This window comes from Rhea pennata, chromosome 11, assembly GCF_028389875.1.
Source record: "Rhea pennata isolate bPtePen1 chromosome 11, bPtePen1.pri, whole genome shotgun sequence".
Lineage (NCBI taxonomy): Eukaryota > Metazoa > Chordata > Aves > Rheiformes > Rheidae > Rhea > Rhea pennata.
In genome coordinates this window covers 23,712,277-23,739,101 of record NC_084673.1, presented here as the reverse complement: position 1 = coordinate 23,739,101, position 26,825 = coordinate 23,712,277, and the positions used below count along the sequence as shown (strand labels likewise).

The window sequence follows — 26,825 nt, the reverse complement described above, 5'->3', positions numbered from 1 at the left end:
TATATGCCTCAAGCTCTCCAGGAATAGAAGGACTTAGATGTGCTTTACTTGCATTGTGCTTGGCAAAGCTTCCTCTGCAGGCCCTGCTGCCATGTGGGACTGTACCCCACCAGCAACACTGCCAGCTGGGGCCTGGACACACTTCCCTGGATTCCTGACTGGCTGTTGGGGGCTTTCTCATGGGCTGCTAGAACTGATCAGGAAGGGAGAGAGGTGAAATTGAGGAAGGAAGAAAACCCTATTACCCTGTGTAATTGCACAGCTGTTCTTGGGTTAAAAGCAGGAAGTGCAATGTGCAGCAGTGAAGCAACCTTCTTGCTGCAGAAGGGCAGACCTTGTAAGCTAAAGAGAGGGCACAAAAGGACAAGGGGCTTTTTGCCACACTTTTTCAGTTTCCTGCCCTTGGTGCAACACATCTCCCCCTGTCCAATTGGAGATGTTTTGCTGTTAGGCGCTTAGGACCTCTCCAGCTTGGGCCTTGCTGTGCGGGGGGTGTGGAGTATCATTTCTCAGGAGCAGGGAGGATTCCCTCATGGAGCAATGCCATGAGGCCCCCAGTCCTCACACTGCAAGAATGATGTCCTTAACAGCAAAGCTAGCTCTGCACCTAGGCCTGCTCCTGCAGCCTGCATGGCAACATGGATTGCAGCCCCTCGCCCACCACAGGCCTGAGGGTCTTGCAGCTCCAGGTGCTGAAAAGGGGGCATTCACATCAGCTGTGAGTGTGACCTTCTTCCAGATCCTTGCCCTCGAGCATCAGTCCTGGGCACAGGCTTATGAGTGGCCAGTCAGAACAGCCCGGTCCTGACTGCTGGCTTAGACGAGTGCTGAGCTCGGTGGCATACCTCCCTGCACCTCCTCCACCTTCTCACTCGCTTTTTGTTGGATGAAGTTAACGTGCTGTGCCCCAGAGGTGGGTGCACTAGAAAAGTCTCTTGAGAAAGAAAATTTTGTGGGGTTGAGTGAGGACCAGGTCCTCTGAAATACTCATATGGGTGTTTGCCAATGAGGAGAGACCCTGGGGAAGGACTCGGTCTCTGCAGGGAGCTGGGCTTGCAGGGAGCCGAGCTGTGCTATGGCAAACACAGGGCGTTCTGCAGCGGGAAGCCCTGCAGCCCAAGCATCTCCGCTTCAGAGAAATGCTCGGCAAAAGAGGATGTGGATTTCCTACTCAGAGCGATTTCCTGCCAGAACTGAGGGAGTGCCCTTGAGGGCACTCGGAGCTGAGGTGCCTGCGCTGCACCATCCCACAAACGCACACTGCCCACTTAGTGTATCAGAGCATCCCTAAGCCCCCCACACTCTCCAAGAGCAGAAGAGACAGCTGATTCTGCCTCTGCCTGCTGGATGGGAACTTTGAAACAGAGGCTTGATGGACAGTGGGAGGAAGACCAGGGCATGTCTCATCCATGGTCAGGTTTTAGGGCTGATCTTCCTCGAACTTTGGCTCTGCAACCCCTAAAGTTGGTGCAGGCAGAAGAGGGACAGGCTATTTTGCAGCCTGGCTGTTACCTTGGGACTAGGCTCTTGCACGTGGTAGTGCTTCAGCATCCATGAGTATGGCCAACACAGAGCAGTGCCTAGCACGAGAGCCGAAAATGTGCTCCAGTTGCCTTGGGCACAGGGTGCTGTGTGAAGTCCTGTGCCATTGCTGTTCCCTGACTGAGGGTCTACAGCTCAAGGGAAGCATCCACATGCCTCTAACTGATAAGGACTGACAGGCTCGTGGCTCCTCTGGAGAGAGCTCTTGGCCCTGGGCAGTGTCCCCAGCATAGCAGCTGCAGGCCACTTGCCAAGAGGGACCACTGGACTTGATACTGGCCTGGTGTCACCCCATGACCCATGGACTAGGAGCAGATGCCCCTTTGGCCTGTCTCACAACATAGCCTGTGGCTTGGCTGCCAGGACTGTGACACTAACTAGCCCATGCCCATCTATCTGCTGTGGTGGTGATGACTGGGCACAGTGCAGGCTTTCTGGCTTCTCCCAGCACAGTAGATGTCAGCCCACATCCCTGCTTTGCCTAGGCTGTGCAATCAGCATTATTGGCTGCTTCAGCCCAGCCTTGACACTGAACGTGCTCAAACTCTAGACAAGTTTGAGGTTGGGCTGAATGCTGATGTCAGCCCAGCATCCCTGAGACATGTCAAATCACACTGCATATGTCTTCCCCAGGTCCACGGAAGTAACAAGCTGCAGCAACATTAATCGCAGGTCTGGTTTGCTGACTAAAAGATGCCAATTTGTCCCAGGAGTCAGCAAGAGCCAAGGCAGCCAGCAGCATCAGGACCACCCTGGCCACAGTTTGCATCCCTGCTGGAGTTCAGAGCCTCATCTTCCCATTTTTTTCACTGCTAAGCAAAGCCCTAGGAGCTCCAGTGCACGGCAATTTGGGGACTGACACCCATCTCTTCCAGACTCTACGTCTGGCTTGCTGCTAATACAGCCCAGCCATCATCCCTTCCAGAAAAGAGAACTCTTAGCATTGAATCTGCACCCAATCACCTTTCCTGGGGTGTGGCAGTAGGTCAAACTCCAAAGACATGAGTAGCTTTTATGGCCCCTCTGGCCAAAAGGGTAAATCTCCCAAGTTTAACACACATTTAGGGGGGAGATAGTGGCAAGTGTGGGACCCTGAGGGGTTGGAGACGTCCTGTGGGCTTTACGATTGTGCCAGGGATTCAAGCAGGCTTTCACAGAATCACAGAATCTGTAAGGTTGGAAGAGACCACTGGAGATCATCTAGTCCAACCTCCCTGCTCAGCAGGGTCACCTAGAGCATGTTAGACAGGGTTGCATCCAGGCGGGCTTTGAATACCTCCAGAGAAGGAGACTCCACAACCTCTCTGGGCAACCTGTTCCAGTGCTCTGTCACTCTCACAGTGAAGAAATTCCTCCCAGCCTTTCTGGGCTGCATGCCTGTCCACAGCCCCTGCCACAGCAGAGACCAGGCACTCCTATTTGCTGTGTGACGTGGACTTCCCCTTCCCACAGTGCTAGGGGGTGCCCCAGCCTTGCGAGCACTTCTGCACCCTGGCAGACAAAATGCAGCCACCTCTGGGGTGGGATGTGCTGTTTAATACCAGCCCCCACCTGAAGCACGAGGGAGGAGGCAAAGAAAGAAGTGATATCAGGGCAGTGCCTGGGGCACCAAACAGCCCTTGGGAAGCTCTGCCTGTGCTGGAAGTGTTGGTAAAGGAGGACTACACGTAGCAGGTCCTGGCTTCCCAGCATGCCCTTGCACTGTTACTTGCTGGAGACACCAACAGGTGAGATCTCCCAGCCCCACTGTTGTCTCCCCCCCCCCCCCTCTTCCCTCATCTGGTTCCTTGCCATTGGAGCCTGTTGCAGCTAGCCCAGCTCCCCCTGGGCCACCTCTCCCCCCACTGCTCCAGCCCGCCAAGCCCTGGCTGCCATCCTGACCGTGCTGCCTGCCCTCCCTTCTCCCTCCGTGCCAGTTTAGCCCAGTGGCAGAGTTTGCACAATGCCCAGCATCCAAAAGCAATGTACCACATCCCTAGCCTAGTTACTTTTATAATTTGTGTTACCATAACAACATGACTTAACACAAGACTTTTTTTTTCTTTAAATAATTTGAGTTGTTTCCATATCAACCAAGAGGGGTGTGTGTGTGTGTGTGTGTAAATCACGCTGAGTTTTTGCCCCTTTGTAGAGAGCCGAAATCCCAGGGGGCTGGTACAGGCCAGCTGCTATGGATGCTCCTGGAGCAGAGCTGGGGGGATGAAATTTGCCCTGCTCCAGGGTCAATGCAGACCCAAGTTTTCAAGTTGGAATGTGGCTTTTGCTGCTCATGCCCCCTAGTCTGATGCCTGCCATATGGTGGTGCTATAGCAGTCTCGGTCATGGTAAAACAGGCATGGTGAGCCCCACAGGGCTGGAGGGCTCAGATCTGGGAAACAGCAGTGCCATGTTGGCATGAACCCAGCTCACAGCCCCTGCCAAGCTCGTGGCAACTTGAGCCATGCTCCCTTGTCCCAGCAACATCACCGTCTGGTGGAGAACGGGGCCAGGAGTGTGGGATGTGCATGGAGCAGGGCCCGGGTACCTCCCCAAAAGCATGAGCGTACATGGCTGCGGGAAGGGAGCTGGGGCTGAGATGGGAGCATGGGATGGGTGAAAGCCTTGAGGGAGCTGGGGACCATCCTAGGGCACATGTTCACCCCTGCAGGCTCTGGCCATCAGACCCACTCTCTTCTGCAAGCTGAGAGGTGTCACTCTGTTCCACCATGTCTCTGTCACCTACACCCCCCACCATTTCTGAGGGCAGCTTTGAGAAGCAAAACTCAGCCAAGACCCCAGAGCAGAGCCTCAGAGGATGGCGAGTAACCTTGCATTGTGTCCTGGCTGTCTGCACCACGCCGCCTGCCTCGCTGCACACCCAGCCCTTGGCCTCGTGGTGTGGTCAGTGGGCAATCATCATCCTGCCTGTGTTACACACCGGCTCGTTCTCTGCTCTGGTTGTCCCCACAGCCCAGGGCTGCCCCTCATACAGGCATCCAGAGCATCTCTTCTGGACCCAGCAGCATCTCCTGTGGAACCCGTGTGAACTGGAGATGCCCCCAAACCACAGCACAGGACCCCGCACTGCTGCCAATGGAGGCAGTGAACTCCCCGGGTGAACTGAAATGTCCGTGCTAGGAGCCTCAAGCCCACTGCAGGCACCCCGCTGCCTGCCTTGCCTCTACCTTGGCTGCAGGGCAGCCTGGTCCCATGCCACCTCCACCTCCACTTCCACCAAAGCCCTCTCTGATATTGCCTTCCTGCATTACTCAGCTGCCTTCCCTGGAGCCAGCAATACCAAAGCAGGACAGCTTACCTAGGTGTCCTTTGGTCCTGCTACCCGGCGCCCCTGAGTGCTGCCTGGAGTCCTGCTCGCTCTGGGTGGCCCCAGCACCCTTGCCAGCCCCTGGCATCCGCCCTAGGGGCTCAAACCACGTGACCAAACCGCAGCATCGAAACTTGGGGCCGCCCTTGTTCAAAGGGGAAGTGCGACCTTGGCTATGCTCGCAGTCCCTCTGCCGGGCCCTCCTGCATGGACCACGGCTCCACCCGTGCCCCCCCCTCCTTGCACACCTCCTGCCCCCATGGCCCCAGGAGCATGCACAGACCAGCCAGCACTTGAAGCTGGGGCAACCAGGACAATTGCAGAGTGAGGCTGGACAGGGAGAGGGCATCCATGTTCTACAGAAAACAGAATTGCTCCTATAGGGCTTTCTACCCATGGAAAGCTTTGCAGATGCGTGTGCATTTGGAAAAAACAAAAACAAAAACAAAAAAAACCAAGGGAGATGGCACTGTCCTAAGCTGACGTGCACGACAGAGATGCTGTATCATAGGCAGCAGCTGGGCTGGTTGTACGTTCCCAGCAGAAGTGGCAGCTGAGGAGGAGAATGGGTCAGCAAATGAAGATAGCAAGCCATGCTACGAGGGCTGTGCCTGTGCCTGCACAGCCTTCTAACTGTGGAAAAGAGGGTGAGCTTAATCCCTTTATGCTTTTGCTTGCTGAAGTTAGGTGCTGGGAAGTGTTTTGGGCCCCCAGCACAGCTGGCCCCCAGCCAGCCTTGAGGGCTGATAATGCTTGAGGGCCAGGCTATTTCTGGGAGCAGCCAGGGGCTGGCTTGTTCCAAGACCAAGTTTGGGATGATAATGCAAGTCCCATAGTTGCCATGGGAATGCTGAGAAACCTTTCCTAGTGTCTCTGCAAAAGAGGAGCTGCTAGATCACCTTGGACCAGGTGGTCTCCAAGAGAAGCTGCATACACGGCCCATCTCCTGCAGACTGATGCCTTCATAGCCTGAGCCAAATCCTGTGGGCCACAAGCCACGCTGTGCCTCACATCTGGATCACTTCTACATGACAACGAGTATTGAAAGTGGATGTGCAAGGCAGAAAACCCACGTACATTCCCTCTGGGAGCTCTGAGGAGACACAAGACACTGTCATGTCTCCAGCGCCCTTCGGCAAGGGGCAGCACTCTACCCACTGGGCCATGCTGTTTCTCCAGCAAAGCCCTGCCTAGGCATCCTGTGGCACCCAGGATCCCTGGCTGGCAGCAGGAACATCCTGATGGGAGCTCAGCAGAGCGAAATTGCAGCAGATGGAGGAGTGATGCAGCCAGAGCAGAGCCAGCTGCCCTTCACAGCAACCTCCGAGGCCCAGGACGTTCCTCCCGGCCTGTCAAGCCGTCATGCTTATTGGTAATGAGTCCAAAATAAGCAGTACCTTGGGGGGACAAACACAGCAAAAATCTCCTGGAGGCCAGTGGAGGCCTGGAGGGCACAGCCAAATGCCTGGCTTTTTGTTCCATGCACTACCCAGCATTTCTGACCCGAGCTTCACCTCCCTCACTGCTAGAGGGAAACTGAGGCACAGGGCTTGGCCCAGCTGCCCTTCTGACTTCCTTCCTCTGACCCTGCCCTGAGGAACAAATGCACTAATGGAGCTGTTGGTGGGTGTGCGAGGCAAGCAACTTTGGGTGTGTGCCAGCACTAAAAGCAATAACCAGTCCTGCTCTTGTGGGTTCTGCTCTGGGACAGCCTTGGGTCCCAGCACACCTTCTCCTGCACCTTGCCATGCAACGTCCCCTTGGTTTGCTCGCCGTATTCAGCACGGTTTTGGTGCTATGTGCTTAAATCTGCACTAGCAACTAGTGCTAAAGTCTCCCCAAATGCCTCCAAATGTATGAGGACAGGCATACAGCCACACAGGGTACACTGTCCTCTAACCTAGCCTTCTCCAACTCAGCCCCCGGGTGCATGCACCAAACCCTGCATTTTCATACAAGTTCTCAGATTTGCAAACTATCAGTCACAGCAGGTGTCATCAGAGGGTACTGCTAGCAATATAACGTCTTGCAGGTTCTTATGCAGCATAAGCAAGCGTTCAGCCTTGGGATGGCATGGCTGCTTCGGATTACGCTATTTGCTAGTAGAAGGACTAGGTCTGAAGTCACTGGGGAGTCTACTTCCCACCATAGGCACTGAGCAAAGCTACTGCTCGAGCCAGAATTTGTTCTCTCCTGGAAAAAGGGAGTCCCTGCAGGACTGCCAGCTGCAGAGCATAGACTGGCATATGTGCCCATGCCCTTAGCATTTCCCCAGAATCACTCACGCTCAGCGCCGGCAACTGTCCCAGCATTTACCTACTGCCCACGCATCCCGAATCCACACAGAGATATTTGACAGAGCCATCAAGAGCTGTTTTCGCCCAGGGTGAAGTTACCACGAGATGTCTCTTGCTCGAGCTCCCCACCAAACTTTTTCCTTCTCAAGTGCGCGTCGAGAAAGAATGAAGCAACAGCAATGCAGGTCCTGCCGCTTTGCTCCTCGCCGGCGATGCAGTGGCACCACAAGAATGATGTAACAGCAGCAGCGGGCGATGCACCATTAGCAGAGCAGCCATGGCAACGAGTAGCAGTGCAGCAACCACCAAGCGACAGCGGCTCGTCCTAATGAGCTTCAGAGAGCTTCACAGTGCTGGTGGAGGAGGACTGCAAACTTCAAGGCTGAGACTGATCCTGCCAGCAACCCAAACTCCACCGACAGGAGCCAATGCATGGTGGTGCCAAAACCGTACGCCACCGGCCTCGAGTGAGCTTGCGGGCCTGCTGACGGCACAGAAACTCCTCTGCTCTTGCTGCAGGCAGCCTGACGACATTGCCAATGGTACCAAGCCAAGGCGCACACCGGTCTGGGACTAGCGGAGAGGAACAGAAAACAGCAAACAGCAGGAGTTCACAGCAATGACGGAAAGCGCTTCCTGTCCCAAGCTCACCTCCTGCTGAACTCAGACACGCTGATCCAGCTGCCCCACTGAGACGTGTAACAGCAAATGAATCCACCATGCACATGGCAGCCAACTTCCAGGACCGGACATCGAACTCGGTCCAAATGATATCCCAAACCTCAAAACATGAAGCAACTCTGCCACTGGCAATGCCAACACCCATGGAGAGCTCTGCTTGCTGTGAAGATCTTGCCGTTCTTCTGCAAGCAGAAGGATGGAGCTTGCCTGGTGTGAGCCCTTGCCTGGGACAGCCTACGGCAGGCAGCACGTCTGTCCCTAGGTGTACAGGTGAGGCTCCTCTGTTGGGGGGAGCTGCAGGAATTGTCCCTGCCCTGGTTGGCACAGACAGCTCTCCCCACGGTGCCCACCGCCATGAGGCTGGCACGCTCTCTATGTCGGGAAGAACAACAATAGTGCAGTGACATGGTGGAGAGATGCAGTAGCTAACTGCACTACTGCACGACACCGGCCAGCAGACACTTGTCTGATGCTCCTTTGAACCCTGGCACCAACAAACCAATCTGGACTTTAATACCACTAAGTAATAAATATCTCCACCTCTAAAGAGCAGACACCTAACTAGTCCGAATCTATCCGGCCCTGACCTATAACCCCCAGCCCCATACTTCACCCGGTAGCTATAACAAGTATTATATCATCTTCCTACTTACTGCATAGCTGCAAGCTGCACTGAGACCCCAGAGATGCACACTGCAAGCTCTGAGTGCCACTTCCCAAAACCCCGGAGGATGAGTGATGGAAGACAGAGGCAGAGGGTTATTTCAAGCCATGTATCATGTAAAAGTATTCACAGGCAAAACGGAGCTGGACCTGAACGAAGCAAGACCGCTGCAGCCATAGGCATCCTCGGGATGGGGAGGGCAGGGCTATCTCAGCTGGCAGGTGGTAGCCACTCCACTGTGGATGTGACGGCAAAATCCTGGTGCTCAGCACTACTGCTACACAGCAGGCCAGTATTTTGCAGCAGCCCCAAACTAAAATTAAATCTTTACTTCATTAAAGATTAACATCACGCTGCTATACTGAATGTGCCACAGGCACTAGGCATCCTTTTTATTCTCCCTGTTTCACAGGCAATCAGCTGATTCTTGTACTGACAGGAGATAATGGTATTGTAGAAGTTGTTGGCAAGGGTGGGTGGGTTTGGCAGCTAGGAGGGTCACTTAGCTTGTGGGAAGAAAGTTGGGTTGTACAAGATGTTTTTGCTAAAACCTCCAGCAGCGAAATAACTACTAACATCACTGTCCATCAGTAGGGCTCAGAGTCAACAGCATGTTACCCAGACAGGACAGACTGTCTGACAGACCTGTTTGCAGTCCTGTGATGAGATCCTGGAACAAACAAAAAGCTGGATCCCAAGTGTATCTGGGATGCACTACCTTCATCTCCCCACCATCACGGGGCAGGCATGGAGGGGACATGGGTGCTCCCCCACAAGGCATCAGCCTGATCACAGTGGGTGACCCTGTGGCTGTTGCCAGCACCTGGGGACCTCGTGTGAGCTCGGCAGCCTTTTTCTGGGGCCTGTGGGGAGCAGTGGGGTGCTTTGTCGCTTGGGGAGCCGTTGCCGCAGCAACCAACCTGCTGTCACTGGCGCAGAGACAGGTGACGTTCGAAATGGTGACAGCCAAAGAGCTGCTGTCAGTCAAAGCACCTGGCTCCCGTGCAACCTCCGGCCAACCACCTGGTAGCCAGCAAGGGACCAGGATGCCTGGGGCCTTCCCAGGAAGGTAGTGCAGCCCAGCAAGGGATGCCAGGCGGCAGGACTTGGGGCAATGCAGGCGGCTGGGGCAGGCCTGCTGGTGGCACTGCTGGCCAGACTACATCTCTCTCTGCTGCACAGTCCCGTGAGGCCAGCCCCAACCTCCTGGAGCTTGGTGAGGCACAGAGCCGAGTTCTGCTGGGCTGGCGTCACCCTGGCACCAGCCCTTGCCACGACCGATGGGCAGAGCAGCTCAGTCCTGTGCCCCAAGACATACCCAAGCAAAACCAAGCTAGCCGGAAGGGCAACAGCAAAACCATGAGTGATGAGGAACAGCTGAAGGAATGGGGCTACTTAGGCTAGGAGAGGGAGGTGGCTTAGCTTGATGTAATAACCATCTCCCAGGATATGGGGTGACGGCGAGAAATCAAGTCCACCTTCAGTAGAAAATCGAAGGCAGGATATCAGGAAAATCCTCCCAAGCAGTGGGGCAGCAGATCCTGGGAAGGTGATCTGGCTGTATGTGGGATCCCTTTCCCAAGAGCTTTTTGGAAGCAGCTCAGGCAAACAGCAGTCCTGGGGGGTGCAGGTGAGCAGGGACATCCTCAGAGCCTATGGGCATGCTGGTGGCTGGGAGTGAGAGCTGGGCACCATGCCCAGGGCCAGGGCACTGCGGGCTTCTGCAACTGTGCTTTTGAGTGGGAGTCTTGCAGAGGCAGTGCACAAAAGCCCTGCAGGCTGCAACGGCAGGGTGGGAGGTGAGTGGCTGGGTGTAGGTGAGGACACCCACCCCCTCCGCTCACCCTGCCAGCAGCAACTGTTATTCCCAGTGCTGGGGCTGTTCTTATGTAGAGGCAGCGCTATCAGTTAAAAGCCAGGCCCTGTCTATTTGGCTCTGGAGACACAAAAACGAGACCTTCCTGGGGCATCCTGGCACCTGGCGCTGGCAGGAGAGGCAGGAAGCAATGCCCTGTGGGGAGGACTTGGCCTGCGAGCCCAGCAGCGTGCGCGGGCACAGGACGAGACGCAGTGCGCCTTCCGCTTGTGCTGTGGGCACGGGAACTGCCTGTGGCTGCGGCTGGGCTCTCAGCGGGGCACAACCTGATACTGCAGCTAGCCATCAGATGAACTCGCTCTGCTTGCTGCTGAGGGTCCAAGAGCCGTGGGGATGTGGCCTCATTCTGTCAAGGGCCTGGCCAGAACAGGATGGACGCAATGTACAGCAACCTTTGCTGCTCCCGAGGACAGGCCAGGATGGAGCTGCGCACACTGACCTGGCGGCCACAGGCAGAGTGGCTCTCGATTTGATAGCAGATGCAGGTGCCCCTCACCTTCAATTTGTTCTCCTGCCCAACAGGAGAAGTCCAAATGGACCACAGATGTCTGACCAACCTGCCATGAGCCCTCCTCTAAAGGCAGCCCACAGGATCAGACCCCGCTAGCCCTTCCTCTTTTGCCAGCCCTTCTCCTGGCCTGTCCCTGCTCATCCTTGAACCAGTGTGGTGGTTTTCTCTGAGCCCGTGGCAAGGTGAGCCCCCAGGCCAAATGGCCTGGAAGTCCCCTAGGCGATCAGCCCTGGGCTGCAACCCAGATCACAACGCTCGAGCCCCCATTTCACTCCCCCCCTCCATTTCCCAAAATGGCTCACTGGTTGCTAGCTCTTCCCTGGAGATTTCCCCAGCCTGGCTAGGATGCGGACATGACTAGGTTGCACGCGGACGTCCCGGGCCATGCTGGCCCCTCTGCCACCTCTGCCAGGGGTGCAAGCTGCTTGTGGCTGGAGAAGCTGTAGCCCCTCGCTGGGACCGGGAGCTTCCAGGAAAGCGCCGTTTCCCCTGTGCCCTGCAGGTTTTTACACTCTCCAAGCCCTGGGACAATGCGAGGAAGTTGCCTGCGAGAGGAACGCGGCCAGGCATTGGGACAAAGGGGCCCGAGATGTGAACTCGGACACAGCGGGAGTGATGGCGAGCGCAGCTCAGTCCCCAGACAGCTCTGGCATTCGCATCAGCCTGCAGCGCTGCTGACCTTGCTCCCACAGCCTCGGGTGCCAGTGCCCAGACAAGAGGTGCAAGAGCTGCCAGGAGGGTGCAGCACTGCAGGGCATGGCAGAGCCTGTCCCACCGGGCCTTGTGCAGTGGGCTCCTGTGTCTTTGTCACAGCCACCAGCAGAGTAATGACACCCCAACAGGCTGGGGAACAGCAGTAAGGATGGAAAAGGGAAGGGAAACCGTTGTAGTTAGGGCCTGGCAGGATGAGAGATCTGTGGCACCGATCTGGAGCCTCCTGCAAGCCCTCTGGAGATGTCTGCATCCCCGTGCCCCGGTGGGTTAGCCCCAAAAGCTTGCTCTTGCCCTGCAGAGTGAGCAAAGCCCATGTCAAGCCTGTGACCTCTGCCACCCGTGCTGCACACTCCCCTCCATGGAGGAGGGCTGTAGGGATATCCTGCCCGCCCGCATTGCCTGCCTTACCTCCGCGGTGCCGGGACAGTGGGAGCGACTTGGCCTTGGCCATGGGGGCTGGTGGCAGTGTGGGGGCAGCGGGGGCTCCACTCGCTGCTGGGACGCTGCGCGCTCCGCTTGCCTGCTGGCCCTTGTGTCAAAAGCGTGCCGAGGGGGTGAGCTTCCTCTGCCTTCCCTGCCTCCCGGCCCTTTCTCCAGCCCAGAGAGAAAGGAAATGTCCAGGAACTGGCTGTTTGAGCCAGTTCCCTGCAGCCCATTGTCACGGCCCCGTCCCCTCTTCCTTCCCCTGCCGCCGGCCCAGGGGGAGGGGTGGTACAAGGGGCCGTGTTGGCCCGCAGCCCCTTCTCGCTCTATGCACCCTGCCTGCTCGGAGCACCAGGGCTTCTTCCAGTGCACTACGGCCGGTGGGGCTCCCGTGACACTGGTGGTCAGGCTGGCCAGGCCCTTGATGGGGCTCTGGAGATATCGCCAGTGCCCACGGCAGAGCGGCAAGGCAAAGCAGGCTGTTCCTCCTGTTTGCACCTCTCCCAGGCAGGCTCAGGAGCTGGCCCATGGCTCTGTGTCCCCCAAAGAAACCTTTAGTGCTGCTGCCTACCTCTGCTCATGCTGCAGCAACAGGCCCCACACTGCTTGTTCTGGTCATGTATTTGCCACCTAAGAAAGCTCCTGCATGGACATCGGTTGAGACTGGGGAGCTGCAGTGCTTTCGAGGGAACCCTTGCTTAGCTCTTCTCTCCCTCTGCACTTTGTTGCAGCACCCAAAATGGGGATGGGATCCCCCAGCAAGGACAGGCTGGGCTCTCCACAGAGCCACAACATGCTCCGGCCATGGCTGGCACAGGGACCAAATGGTCTGGTCACCTCCTGAAAGCCACATGGGACTTGGAGAGATGCTGGTGCAGGCTGGCTGCTCCCCCTGCCATTACTCTCCCACCTCTCCAGCACGGCTGTTCCCACGTACTCTCGCTGGAGCAACCCTTTAAATCTTCGTCTGGAAATAAATGCCTGGCGACCTGACCCCAGAGCCTGGTGCAGCTTCCCAGCTTGGTGGAGCTGCCTTCTCACTGCAATACATGAACATTTTTAAGCTACAAAAATAAAATAAAAGAAAAGTAAGGAGAGTTTTTGAATTCACCCAACTTTTGCACTGGAAGATGCAAGAGCCCCCCAAGCTTCCTCTTGTTTTGGTTCCTTCCAAAAGCCGGAAGCAAAGGATCCTCAGAGAGCACTTTCGAAGTGCCCCAGAGATTTCTAAATCTAAACATAGTTTTCCCAAAGGAATGAAGCCCTTGGGAGCCTCAATTCCAGCAGAGACAGGAATGCAGCCTCAAGCACTCAGGTCACTGGGAAACGCTTCTGGATATAGTACAAGGCAGCCTGTGCGAAGGGCTGTACAGGTAGTGCTCATGTCCAAGGAGCTCGCCCACAGACACTTGGCTTCCTCTTCTCTGAGACCCCTCACTGACCTGCCACGACACCAAGACCTGTCTCCTGTCCCAACAGATCACCTTCCAGGACCAGCCTTGCATCTTGCTAGCACAACATAGAGCAGGACCATTGCTATTCATCCCTTTCCCAGGGCTCCCAGATACTCAGCGACACAGTAGACCCAAAGGATGAGGTGGTCAAAGGATGGCCAAATGCCAGGAGAAGTCACTTCACTCACACACTGACAACTCAGATAACACTTTCATATGTTTCTCATAGATTGGGGAATTGGGAGGTCTGCCCCAGAACAGGCCAGCAAAGGCCAAGGAGGAACCAGCAATGGATTCCCTTGCTCTCCAACGTCTCAGTACCAGCCCCCATGCGATCTGTATCAGAACCACTCCTGAGCATCTACAGAGCGAGTGCAAAGAGGTGGTAAAGGATATTCATTGTTGTCATTTTTCTGAAATGAGCTGACTTGAGAGCAAAATACAAAAACTATGGAACCACAGAGAGAATAGACATGGCCGTCAGGGGCTGTTTTCCAGATGGACTCTGCCAGTAGCTGCAATGTGGTGCTCCATCACTGCACTACTCACCTTCGGGACCACAGTCCCTTAACCAGCAAGCATGTGTGCCTGCAGAAGATGTGCAGGCTCTCAGCACCCACCCACCCTTCCACTTCACTGTCTAGTAACTTCGCAGCACAAACTATCTCAGTTTGTGAGATCTGAAGCAGGGTTGTGTGTGCCACCCACCAGCTGATCTCCCCACCCACATAGCTGGTGAGTCTTCTGGGACCCCATCCCATAGTCATCACGACAGCCAGAGACAGACACAGTAACCTGAGAGATACCTTCCAGTCAGATCACTGGGCACGGAGACATGCTAATTCATCACAGCAATTGCAACAGCCAGTAACAACGATGCTTTCTCTGACCAGCACCTTCAAACACCACCACTTGTAAACAGGTATCTTGGGTTCAGAAGCAGCCTATGGATGACAGCACCTTGCTTGTCTCTTTGGGCAAGCAGGGAGGATGTACAGAGAGGCAAGGGCCATAGTCTGAAAGACTGCACTAGATGCATATTAAAGATGCATTTTCACCCATTGGCTGCACTAAAGTCAGAGCACCCCAAGTTCATGCAGACTTGTCCAAGTACAACCCAGCAACATCCTACTGTAACATGAGCAAGGGTGCATTTTAAGTAACAGAGATGGTGCTGAAAGAAAGGCCCCTCTGTGTGTTGCCCTTTACACTGAGGTATGCATGGACCTAGACACTTGCTGCCTGAAGCTGTTGGGAACATCCACATTCCTGCAGAGCTCTCAGCTCCGACAGTGAGCGACAGCCAGAGGCTGTGACAACAGGCAGTAAATTCCAGCCTGAGGACTGAGTGAAGAGGCAGGCATGTCCCTGACAGGCTCTACCAGAGCAGTGTGGAGCAGCTCTGGCTAGAGAAGCAAAACCAATATATATGGATCAGGAGTTGCCCAGGTGAGCTTGGCTCTGCTCATATGGAAGAACAATCCTGCCTGGGCCTAGTCAAGGTACCTCCAGGCCTGGGTGGCTACTAGCAGGCTGCAGGTCTCCTTCCTCTCTGCCCCACAAGGGACCCTGTCCTCCACTCCCAGAAGCCTGGCTATGGTTGTGGCCATCCTAATGGCCACTCCAAACTAGTAAGAGCTGCCCCTGCTCCCCAATCCATCTCCTCCACGTCGCCAGCAGAGCTCAGGCTGGCTGCAGTGGTTTGGCTGCCTGGCCCTGTAGCTGTTCCACTCTGCTGGGGAGCCACTGCAGGGCTGTTTCTCCAGGGAACGTGAGGCCCAAAGGGTTATCAAGTTTCAGCAACCTCCCCTAAGCAGATAAGCTCCAGCCCGGATTGCTCCACAAGGAAGCTTGTATCTAGCTGCTCAGGAATGCCTGAGCCATTATATCCCAACAGCCTCAAGTCTAAATGGTCTGGGAGTATCATAGTGTTCTCCACTCCATGTGCAAGATGAGTTTAGAGATCTCCAGTGCCAGATGGGCAAATCACATTTCTCCCAACTTAGTAGAGCTGTTGTTCACAGGCCCTGCCAGGAACCCAGAGGAGCTCTGCTCTGCTCTGCAGTCAGCTTGGGCGAAAGCAAGGAACTGGGGTTGTGGGCAGGCAAGGAGGAAGATCTATCTGCATGAGATTCCTGTGACTGCAGGGTGCTCACGCACTCTGTACCTGACAAGAGAGACAGGCCAGTTTTCCCTGCAAAGGCTATCCTTGCAGCCCCTGCTTGGGCCCTTCCCAGCAGCACTGGGAATGTGATTTGCAGCTTGCTCTCCTAAGAATCCCTTTGATGATGCTGAAGTGTGATTAGCTCCAGTTCCCCCTCAGAGCTGCACCAGCTCTGGCTGTCAGCAAGGTCATTAGATGTAGGCAGGGAGTAGGCCAGCATCATGTAGCACTGAGGGAGCTCAGGTCACAACCTAGGTTCCACCCGTGGCCTGCTCCCTGCAAGACAGGGGCTGAGGGAGATTTGCTGGGTACTGGACGCTGCCTCCAGCAGCACAGCATTCTTCATCCTTCATGACCAGTTGAGCAGGGGAGTCCCACCTGAGCTCCTACATGCAGTTTGAAGCTTTCTTTGCCCTCTTTCATCCCTTTGTGACAATTGCTACCACCGAGGCTGCAAAATTATGCAGAGGCAGTCTGTATTTCCACCCCCTCTGCCCGCTAATTATTAAGCTGTAACAGTCACTCAGGCTATGACAATCACTCCACATCTTAATGCAGCTCCTAAGCAATTTTCCAGAGGTCTCTCCTAGGGCTGGCAGGTTCCGTGCTGTTTCCCGCATTGCCACATCCCTGTTCTTGAGCCACTGACCAGGCAAAGGGAAGTGCTCACAAGAGCAAAGTCAGGCAGAGCTGAATGCATTGCGCTCTGGGGTGCTAGGGGAAATAGACCCTAGACAGGCCTGAGAGCCAAGGGACGTACCAGACCCAAGTGTGCCTGGGGTTTTCAGGCAATTCCAGGGACTGGTCTGGGTCAGGGAGGAAAACTGAACTTCCAGGTGACTGGAAGGGTGACTGAACTACCTGGGTCAGCCCAGGTGGGGACAAGGGAGTGATCAGACAGGTCCTGCTTATTCCACCTGGCTGTTACAGAGCATGGGTGCACTCAGTTGCCCGCTCTCAGCTCTGAGCTAGCCCTCCACGTGCCATGCTCTTTCCAAATGCCTCTTCTGGATTTGCCAGGGTTTCTGCCTTCCTTAGACATTTAGCTATATGACACCCCTTGGAGATACCCACCTCCCTCACTGGCTGTGGCAGAAGGGGGCTATGCATGCTGCAGGTTACATATGTTGGAGGGTACACAAGCATGGGCTCCCTGACTAGGCAGGACCCAACTGTGGGAAGCCAGTGAGCACAGGCCTCCTCACAGCCCAGGCTGGTTCCCCACAGCCCAGGGCACAAGTCAGCACCTAATTCCACACATCGACAGCAAGTGGGGCAGCAAGGCCCCATAGTGAGCCGCACTGAGCACCACTCGACTGCTGGAGCTGCCAGCTCTCCGCAAAGCCCTTAGTTGGAGGTGACCTCTCCCTGTGTCCTCCAAGCGACCCAAACGGACCAAGTAGCCGGGGGAAATGCAGCAAAAGACATGCCTCCCCCATCCCCGCTGTTGTTGTGAGGTCCAGCCCCGCTGCTATAGCGAGGTGCATCGCTGCTACCACAGAGAGGTGCATCTCGCCCCACGGCATGGGCCGGGGAAGAGACTCGGACAGCCTGGGGGGCACCGGGGAGAGGGAGCCTGCGCGCTCCGGGGGGAACCGCAGCGCTGGGGTTGGGCGCGCCGGGGCCAGCCCGGGAGCAGCGCGGGGAGCGGGTCCCGTCGCGTCCCGTCCCGCCCCGCCCCGTCGCGTCCCCCGGTACCTGTTGCTGAGCGCATCCTGCCCCGCCGCTGGCTGCGCGGCGCCTTCCGCTGCGCGTTGCCCATCCTCCGGCGGCGGCTCGCCCGGCCCAGGTGGTCAGAGCGCCGCCGCCCCCGGGCCGCTCCCCGCCGGCTCCATGCCTCCCCCGCCGCCGGGCCCTCCGCGCCGCGCCGCCCCGCCGCGCCGCGCCGAGCGGGGAGGAGCCCCGCAGCGGGCCGAGCCGAGCCGCGCCGCGCCGAGCTGCACCGCGCCGGGCCGCGCCGCGCCGCACCGAGCGCCTCCTCCCCGCGGCGCCGGCTCCCCCCCGCCCCAGCCCCCGCGGCATCGCGGCGCGGGCCCGGCCGCCCCCTCGGAGCCGGCCCCGGCGGCCGGTGCCGGCTGAGCCGCCGCGCCGCCGGGCGGGCGCCCAATGGCGGCCGCGGCGGGGGACGCACGGCGGCAGCCCCCGTGGCAGGGCTGGGGCTGCCGGCGGCGAGGGAGCCCGAGGCTGGCGGCTGAGCAGCCCCGGCGAGGCAGTGGGGGATAGGGGACTCCTCGGGCTGAGCAGCCCTCATGGGGTTTGCAAGCCGCAGAAGGGCACGAAAGGGAACATCAGAGCAGGGAGCAGCAGGGCTGTGTAGCCCTTGTGGGATGTCTTTTTTTTTTTTTTTTTTTTTTTTTTTTTTTTTTTTTGGTGTGGGGAAGAGGGGTTTACAGGAAGCATTCAGGGAGTAGGGCTGCATGGGGAACTCCCAGGATTAGAAGACAGGGGGGACCCCGGGGGTGGGGGCCTTGGCAGCCTCTGTAAGATGTCCAGAATGGAAGGTGATAGGTGAGGGATGCCTTGGACTAGGGGGTGTGGGGAATCCCCTTGTTGTGCTGAGCTCCCTCTGGGTCAGGCAGGAATACCCAGCCCAGGAGCCAGGCAGAAGGGCCAGGCTGTGGTGTCCTCCCCCCAGCATTGCTTCCTCACTTGCCAGACATTGCTCTGGGGTCCTCCAGCAGCTCCCAGCCCTAGAGACAAGGCTCAGCTCCCATGCCTCTCTGGCCTGGGCTGGAGCTGCCTCAAGGCTGAGCACTCTGGCAGAGGTACCTTAATAGGTGTGTGTTGGGGGCCATGGGCTACACTGTGCTGAAGCATCACTCGGCAGCCAGTGCTGCACAGGCCAGGGCTCTCCGCCAGCCCAGAGAGGAGCTAGAGCTACATGCTTATGCAGCAGGAACGAGGCAGTCTGGGTGAGTTTTCAGGGCTCATGCCCCATGGGGAAAGCCCATGGGAGAGCTGTGGCATGTTGCAAGAGCTAGGCCTGCTGGAGAAGGAGTCTCTGGCCAGCAGTGACAATTTCTCCAGCAGGAGAAAACAGATTTGCAGGGCACTGTGTCCCCAGCATCCCAAACATCACAGCAGAGCCCAGGGGACAGCATCTCCAAAAGGCCATCATCACGGACAGTGCTGGATCAGCCGAGGGCTGAGTGGCGGGAGGGTATCCCCAGTGACAGAGGGCTGCATGCCTGAATTAACTGTTACCCTCAGTCTCCTCTTCCTCAGCCAAAAACTCATCCTATCCTTCTGAGGAGGAAAAAACATTGCCAGGTAGGGTGAAGCATGCACAAACTGAAGGTACCCTGGCCTGCAGCAAGCAGGAGGCCAAGCGATCAGCACCCAACAGCACAAGGGACTTCTTGGTTGTTCTCCATGCTGGTCTGTCCCAAGCAGGGAGGTAGTGTGCATTGCTTACACACTGAAACTCGGCATCTGTGTGCTGACAGAAGGGACCAGAAAGCACTGGGAGGTTGTTATGGAAACAGCCACAAATTGGATCAGTACTTGGCACAAGGCATGGTTTCTCTGACTGATGTGGGAGCAGGTGGGTGTGACAGCTGTAGCTGTGCGTGGGCCCCAGCTGTGCGCACCCCCAGCTCCCCAGCGCTCTGTGCCTTGTGGGCTCGGCCTTGCCACACCAGGGCAGAAGGGCAGGAGGGCCTCCAGCATGCTGGGGACAGGGCAGCACCTGGCCTGCTGCCCTGCTCTCACTCAAACTGATTTGCTGCTTGACAGAACCAACTAGCTACGAGCCAGGATAAAATACTGCCTGCATGTGCTGCTCCTGCAAGGCAATCTTGTGTGCAAATTTGTGAACATCACGTGATGGGACATTACAGAGTGGGAAACATGCAGTGGATGGGGGTGTGCCCAAGCTGGTGACAGGGAGCTACAGGTAGTGCAGATGCACTCCCACCTTGTTCTGACCTTCTCACAGTCGCCAGAAAAACAAGTGACCAAGACAAGCCTGGGACTACCTCTTGGTAGAAATGCTGACCAAGAAAATATTTTCTCCCATTCCCTCAAGCCCCCAAACAAGATGAGGCATGTGGTGTTGAACTAGGCTGCAGTATTGCTGTAGTAGTGTGCCTGCAAATAGCACTGTTGTGGCTTGCTGGGGTACAATTTGGCAATCTGGCAATCTCTCCCCACTTTATTCTGGGGAGCAAAGCAAGAAGTCACTCCTAGCTTGCACATCATCTCTTGGGGGTGAAGTCCTGGGCTCTGTGTCCTCCTCCCTGCTCCCTGACCTCCATGGGGACATGCTGCTCACCTGTGCTTCCCACCCTGCATGTTGCCTGCTACCTGAACAAGCTCCCCAGGCTCTGCAGAGCGGATCGTCCCTGCATGGTCCCCCCCCCCCCTCAGTGCAGGGTCATGCAATGATGGGGCCCAAGAAAAGCACAAGGGCCCAAATGGCCCTGCACTGTGCTGCTGATACACTCTAATGTTGTCTGTGTGGTGCTGTCAGCTGCAAGCACCAGCGCTCCCACTTTCCCTGCTGCCAGTGGGGGAGTGGGAGAGAGCCCGCTCTGCATGGCTCCATCTGTCCCTGGGTATGGGGGAACCTCTCAGCTCTCCATTTCCAAAGCAGGCCCCACAGCTGGCAGGGAAAGCAGCTTCTTTGAAGAAGCCATAAACACTCGCAAAGTGGACAAGCTGATTATTTTCTGGCCAAGAAACCACGTTAAAAAATAATAAATAGCAACTCAAATGAGCTCACTGGAGAACAATGGCTTGGGGCACAAGCCAAGAGCTGGGGAGAACAGGACCTGGGCCGCAACATTCGGCGCATGCTCCTGAAGGGGAATGGGCTGCATTGTGCAGACTTCCCGGCTCGCATGGCTGTGTGAGACCTGGGCATAGAGTCTGGGGAGCCTCCAAAGGGTCCTGCGCCTTCTGCACTCGTGCTGCGGGCTGAGTGGGACCATACAACCAGCAGGGTTGCAGCTAAGATGGAAGGGTCCAGCAGAGCTCAGAAAGTCCCTAGTCTTCAGGGAAGCATGGTTGCACTCTGGTGCCCTGCAGACAAGCTCTGCATGGCTCTGCGGGCTGTGGCCCGTGCTACTCGCAGCACACCACCTGCCCCTCTGAAGGCTGCGCTCTCTTGCTGGTCTTACTGCATGTCCAGAGCTGCCTCTGCACAGCTTGTCCAGCCCTGGCAGGGAATTCGCCTGCAGCTGCCGAAAGGCTCTGCTGAAACTGCCGTGCCACCTTGTGTCCCCTCTGGGTTCTGCATTCCCGGGATTCCTCCAGCACAGCACATATTTCCTCTCTTGGCATCCTAGGAGCTGCATGGGGCACTAATGCATCCTCCCTGGGGGAAGAAGCTGCCCGTGATGCCCTTCATAGTCCCTGTTTGCCCTGCTCATGGCTGGAGGAGCCCGTGGTTCTGCTTGTCACTGATCTGGGCCCTACCAAGCACGCAATACCCCAAGCAACCTGCTGGAACTAGACATCAAGGTTGTGAGTTGGGGGGGGGGGGGGGGGGGAAGAATGTCCTGCAAAAGCTATAGCTGCAAGGGGCTGCATCACTGTGCAGGGAGCTCGTATGCCTGAGCCTGAGAGCTCGGCTTTGTGGTGCACAGCTGGCTTACATCTGTGACATGCTGGTCTGTTCTCCAGGCTCTGCTGAGCCACTGGCAGAGATTGCTGCTCTGGGATCCCACAGACTTCAGGAGAAGGAAAACACATAATCAGCTCAGCATCAGAGTCCTTTGGTGACCATGGTGCCACTAGACACAAGATGCAAGGCCTTAGCCATCAGGCCTCCACATACCACCCAGGGAATGCACATATCCCAACCCCGAACACCCTGGCAATCTGCACCCCACATGCGCAGCCACCCAAAGCCACATCCTACTTAGGAAAAGTGAACGCACCCTGAAAACCACTGTGAGAGAGAACCACATACTACTGCCACATACCATAAAATCATTGCTAGTTAGGCTGTGATGTATGAGCTTATCCTGGGAGATGTAATGCCTGTGCCACTATTTACCATGTCGAGGTGCAGGGCATGGATTCAGCAAGTTGCTGGGGGAAGGAAATGCTGCAACCAGTCCGCCTCATGTGGTCAGTGCCTGTGCCCTGGATTTGGTGAACAACAACCTCTGCAGCTCTGCCTGTAGCCCCAAAGCCATGGCATTGCGGGGAGTCTACCCCAAGCAACTGTCATGCACCAGGGAAGAGGTGGGCAGCAGTGCAGGGGTATGCTAGGCACCTTCCCCTCCAGATGGGATCTCTACAGATGTTCCCTACCCCAGCTGGAGCTGGGCATAAATGCTGAAAGCTGCCCAAAGAGCAGAGAGTGCTGCATCTTCCCTGCTCAAGGTTGAGGCTGGTGGCTCAGCAGAGCTGCAAGGCTCTGCTCGCTGTCTCCTGCCCTGTAATCTCTCATGTGGCCTCCTCTGAGTGGCAGGCAATGAGACACCCACCCAGCCCCATCCCATTGTCCATGTAGCTCAGTAAGCACGCGGATACGAGCCCTGGGATTGGAAGAGATTCAAGTAGGCGGCTCAGACAGCTCCTGGTCACAGGGAGGAGGTCCTAGGAGAGCCCCAGCCACCCGCTGCTGGAAACCTCCACCAGTGATGGCAGGGTGCCATGCTCCTCATGCTCCCTGCCCTTGTCCTGCACAACTACCCACCCCCTTCCCAGAGCAGGACAGCAATCCTAGCAAAGCAGGGGAGGAGGATAAAACTTATACGTACCCAGCTCTTCCTTTTCCTCTCCCCACACGGAGCCTGGTATTAGGGGGCAAATGCTCCCCTGCACTCTGTTGGCTGCCCAGGGCCCCCGTGGCACCCTTGGCAGCTTGCAGTGCCCTTGCACAGGGCGAGCTGGCTGCTCCCCATGGCCAGGAGTGGGGGAGTGGCCGCATCACGAACTCCGCTGCTCTGTGCTCTAATTCAATCCAGGTTTGCATGGAAATGATTCTCTCACCCCAGCCCAGGCCCTTCTTAAAGATATAGTTACATTTCTCCAATGTGGAGGCATGCCACAGCAGAGCCATGGAGATGGAACAGGGGACGGAGCATCCTGCCAACCTGCCCCACAAGGCACTGTCCGGTGCCTTGTGTCCCCAGCTGCGGGTGCGGGTCCCCAGGGGCAGATGCTAATGGGGGGCAGTTCACCAAGATGCAGTGAGGGGCCCAATCTGTGGGCCCCTGGAGAGATGCTTGCTATGCTACCACCTGCGTGCAGAGGGCCTGGTTGCACGGTGCCAGCCTGCATGCTGTTGGCTGAGTATATGCAGAGTCAACCTCTCCTTTCACAGTTCCTTTAATTAACTAGGATTAGGCAGCTGGATCAAGGGATTTGGTCAGAACTTCAGCCTGCCTGTTTGTAGGAAAGCATGGACCTGCAGCGCTCTCCATGCCTGTACTGAGAGCACTGGGCTCAGAAACACTCCTGGGAGGGGGCTTTGAGAGGAGGCTTGGAGGACACAGTTTCCAAAGCACGGATGCAGGGTTTGTCTCAGCACGTGCCTGCACCATGGTCATGCAGGTGGCCCAGCCTGATCCTCTGATCTGCCTCTCACTATGTCCCGAGAACTCCTGGGTCCACTCAGGAACTTCCCTTGACTGTGGCCCTTCCCCAGGGGCTGAGATGGCAGAGTAATAAATAGTGCTGGCAAGGCCTATATCTAAAGCTTTCCAAACTCTTTGGGGATTTCTAAATTTTGGGGGTATCTCTGGACAGTAATGTGCCATACCCATATCAAGCTATCCAGGGAGAGCTGGAGAGCCACTCCTCTTCCTACCCGTGCTTTGCCTGTCCTGCTGGTAAGCAGAAACCATAATCTATCAGGGCAGTTTTCCACAGCACAAATCCATTCTCCCAAGCCCTTTGCCTGCACACACTCCACTTCTTTGAGCTGAGCTGTGCAGCAACCAAGCACCCATGTAAACAGGAAACAAGCAATTTCCATGCACTCAACTCGGGTATCCACTGCCTGTCCCCAAGGCTCTAACAAACCAGGCAAAGAAGGGCTGCAAAGTCCACAGTGCCATGTGTCCACGCAGAGCCAGCACGGGTCACGGTGGGAAAAGCATCCGTGCTGGGAGGCTGGGAGCAAAGTCAGATCACTCTGTTGGCAATCTTTTCAAGGTGCAGGCTGCCAGTACAGGTATGTATTAGCTTTACTTCATGCTCGTGATTACCCTTCTGCAGCAAAAAATCCCTGTTAGTCTTTTCCTGCCACTTCAGATAATTTCTGACCATCTGCCAGCTCAGGCAAGGAACTCCTGGGCATATGGGTCAGTCACTTACAGGCAGTGATCTGGGCACATCTGAAAGGCTGTGCACACATACAGGCAAAGTCTAGTACCCAAAATGTGCAGCAAGAGTGGATCAATAGGTGCCAATGAGCTTGATGTGTCAAAAACGCTGTGTGTGCCCACTTGTGAAATGCAAGCAGTTGGGGAGACCATGTGGCAAGCCTGGTGCATCCAAAATGTGTTGTGTGTACAGAACTGTTTGTGCACAAAGGAATCAGATGGATCCAAAACGCTGCACTGAGCTTGATGTGTCTGAGCTGATGTGCATGTACAGATTGACCATGCATATGTCGTGTATGTGACAGAAGATGCATAGGACCTGCTGTTTCCAGGCTGGACAGTGAAAGTAGATCAGGAAAAATTTACGGTACAAAACTGAGCTCCCTCCCCCTCCACCATGCATGCTTTCGTATGGTCAGATATTGTCTTTATCACAGGTCCTGGGGTGTTAGAGCTTGTCAAACAGCTCCTCAGATGAACATGCACTATTTTGGCTGCTCTGGAAAAGCCCAGAGACCCTCTCTGCACTTTAGCTTATTCAGATATCTATCAATTCTCAAGGCCTTCTGTCTTATTCAGCTACTGCCCAAATCTGGCTTTCTTTCAGCTTCAGTGGAGCAAAATTCAAGCTTGGTGGGCTTCTCTCTTAGTGTAGGTTGTGATGTAATGAGTTGAAGCATCCCAGCCTCCCCGAATAGAGCAAGCTGTCGCATGGCAGCACTGATTTGCAAAAGAGGATGTTCTAGCTTCATGTTCTATCTTCCAAAAGTTCCTTTCTTTTATAAAAGCTGAGCCATAACTTTAATAAATGAACAGATGCTTATAACCATTGCTGCTCCCATCCACTAGCGTGCATGTAATCCCCTCTGTGCTCATTGCTCCATGCTGGGACAGGCTGAGCCTGGACAGCAAGCAGCTATCAACCTTGCACACCCTGCTTCCCCATTTTGCACTGTCTGTTGTCACCAAAAAAGGAGGCACCACAGTTATAAACCCCAACACCAACTTGCCTCCATTCCTCAGCCAAAGCTGCTGCGAACCTCATGCAGCCCCGTGCACTGGCAGCACACTTGCCATGTCTGGTGAGGGAAGGGACAGCATGCACAGAACTTGCAGATCAAGCTGGCAGTGTTTTGCCTTCTGCAGCCGGCAGTGGCCTGGGCTGGTCCTGCAACCCCTTCTCGCCCTCCCTTCCCCAGCCACCTCAAGACTAGCTGTGTCCCACTGGGCTTTTGGGAAAGGATGCCCTTTCAAAAGGCAGCCATCCAGGCCTCGCTCAGCTTTGGCTGGTCTTCCAGTATAGATAGGACTGAAGCTGGTCCCACACAAGCGTCCCCTTGCAGGTGGCCCTAACAGCCCACATGCAGCCTGATGGCTGGGACCACCCAAGAGGCTGCCAGCTCTCTGGCCACAGATGTGGGCAGGGGGAAATGCCACTGGGCAATAGCCAGAGTAGGATCCTGGGCAGCCCCTCTGCATGCCAAAGGTGCTACACTTGCCAAGCAAGCTCAGCCTTGCGCCATGGGTACAGATTGGTCAAGACTTATCTGGGGAACAGACTCATAGATCTCAAACTCCGCAAGAGAGATCTGCTTGCTCAGCTTGGCAGGAGAAGGGATGTGGTCTCATGAGAGTCCTTCTGATAGAGCAAGGTGAGCCTGACATGGGGTGAGGTACTGGTGAGTGCTGGAGAGATTAACAGAGCCTCAGCAAAAATTCCACACTTTGCAGCCTGCCCTATGGATGGCAGCTGTCCCCTGGCCTGCAGAGCAGATGCGGCTGCCTGCATGGCCTGGTCACAGTGCTGAGCCTGGGGAAAGCCACACTCTGGCATGCTTCATGCAGCTCCAGGGTTCCCCCTTCCCCGTTGTGGCCTGTTGGGCTGGATACAGCCTGGAGCAAGACTCTATAGCCAAATGACCTCTTAGAGTTTCTCCATCCCATCCCCTGCAGGCCCAGTGCTTCACCCTTGTTGGAGCCAAGGGGGTTCCTTAATCCCCTTTGGATACTCCTCTTTCCAGGAGGCTCCACCTGCTCCCTACCTACAGCTCCAAGCACAGCAGTTAACAGCTGGTAACTGTCGGTGCCTGCTGTGAGCTACAGCAACCCATTTCCTACAGGATTTTGTGGCAAGGGCAGAGAATGAGACAGACGCCAACCAGCTGAGGTGTACCCTGCCTCGACCTGTGCCTGCACGAGGGAGAGCAGTCCCCCCAGAGAAACATGGTGTGTCATGTGCACGATATATGAGGTATGCCTTAAACAAACTGTTTTTGCAAATCCACAGAGCTGGGAAGTGGCAAGTCTTGTGTAGGCAGCACGGTGCTGCCTCTTTCATTAACTCCCCCATTCTGACTAAAGATTTTAGGGGCACATGTGCACAGAAAGGTCATCCCGCGGTTGTGGCAATTGAGGGGACAAGTTGACCACCAGGACCCTCTACACCCCTTCCCCCGACCCTTTTCAAGAATTTTCCGAACAACGCAGTATGCATGGTCAGCAAAACTCCTCCTGATGGGAGGACCTCGGAAAATGAGAAACTGTAAGAGGCACGAGACAAGGCAGGTAGCTGCCGGCTCACCATCCAGGAACCCTGAGTCAGGGACAACGTGGAACAAGATGTCACTGGAACTTAGGGTGGTGAATTCTCTCTTTCCTATCATCTCTTTTTCTCTTCCCTTCTTTTTCCCTTTTCTCTTCTTCAACCTTCTCTAACTCACTGATAACGTATGGTAGAGAAAGTTCTGTTTTGCTTGTGTAATATAACATAGGGTATAAAATAGTTAGGATTGTACTCTCGACCGCTTAGTCATTCCTCTTGTGTAGTTAATAAACAGGTTTAATTGGATTTATCAGTTGCTTGAGGTTGACTTTACTTTTAATTGTCCGTGGGGTACCACGAAACCTAGCGCA

General features: G+C 55.8%; 1 protein-coding gene across 1 annotated transcript in view; it reads right to left on the bottom strand.

Annotated features, from left to right (window-relative positions):
- The window catches only part of NHSL2 (NHS like 2), a 49,003-nt gene that overhangs the window by 10,232 nt on the left and 11,946 nt on the right, over positions 1 to 26,825 (bottom strand). The gene's annotated exons all lie outside the window — the stretch shown is intronic.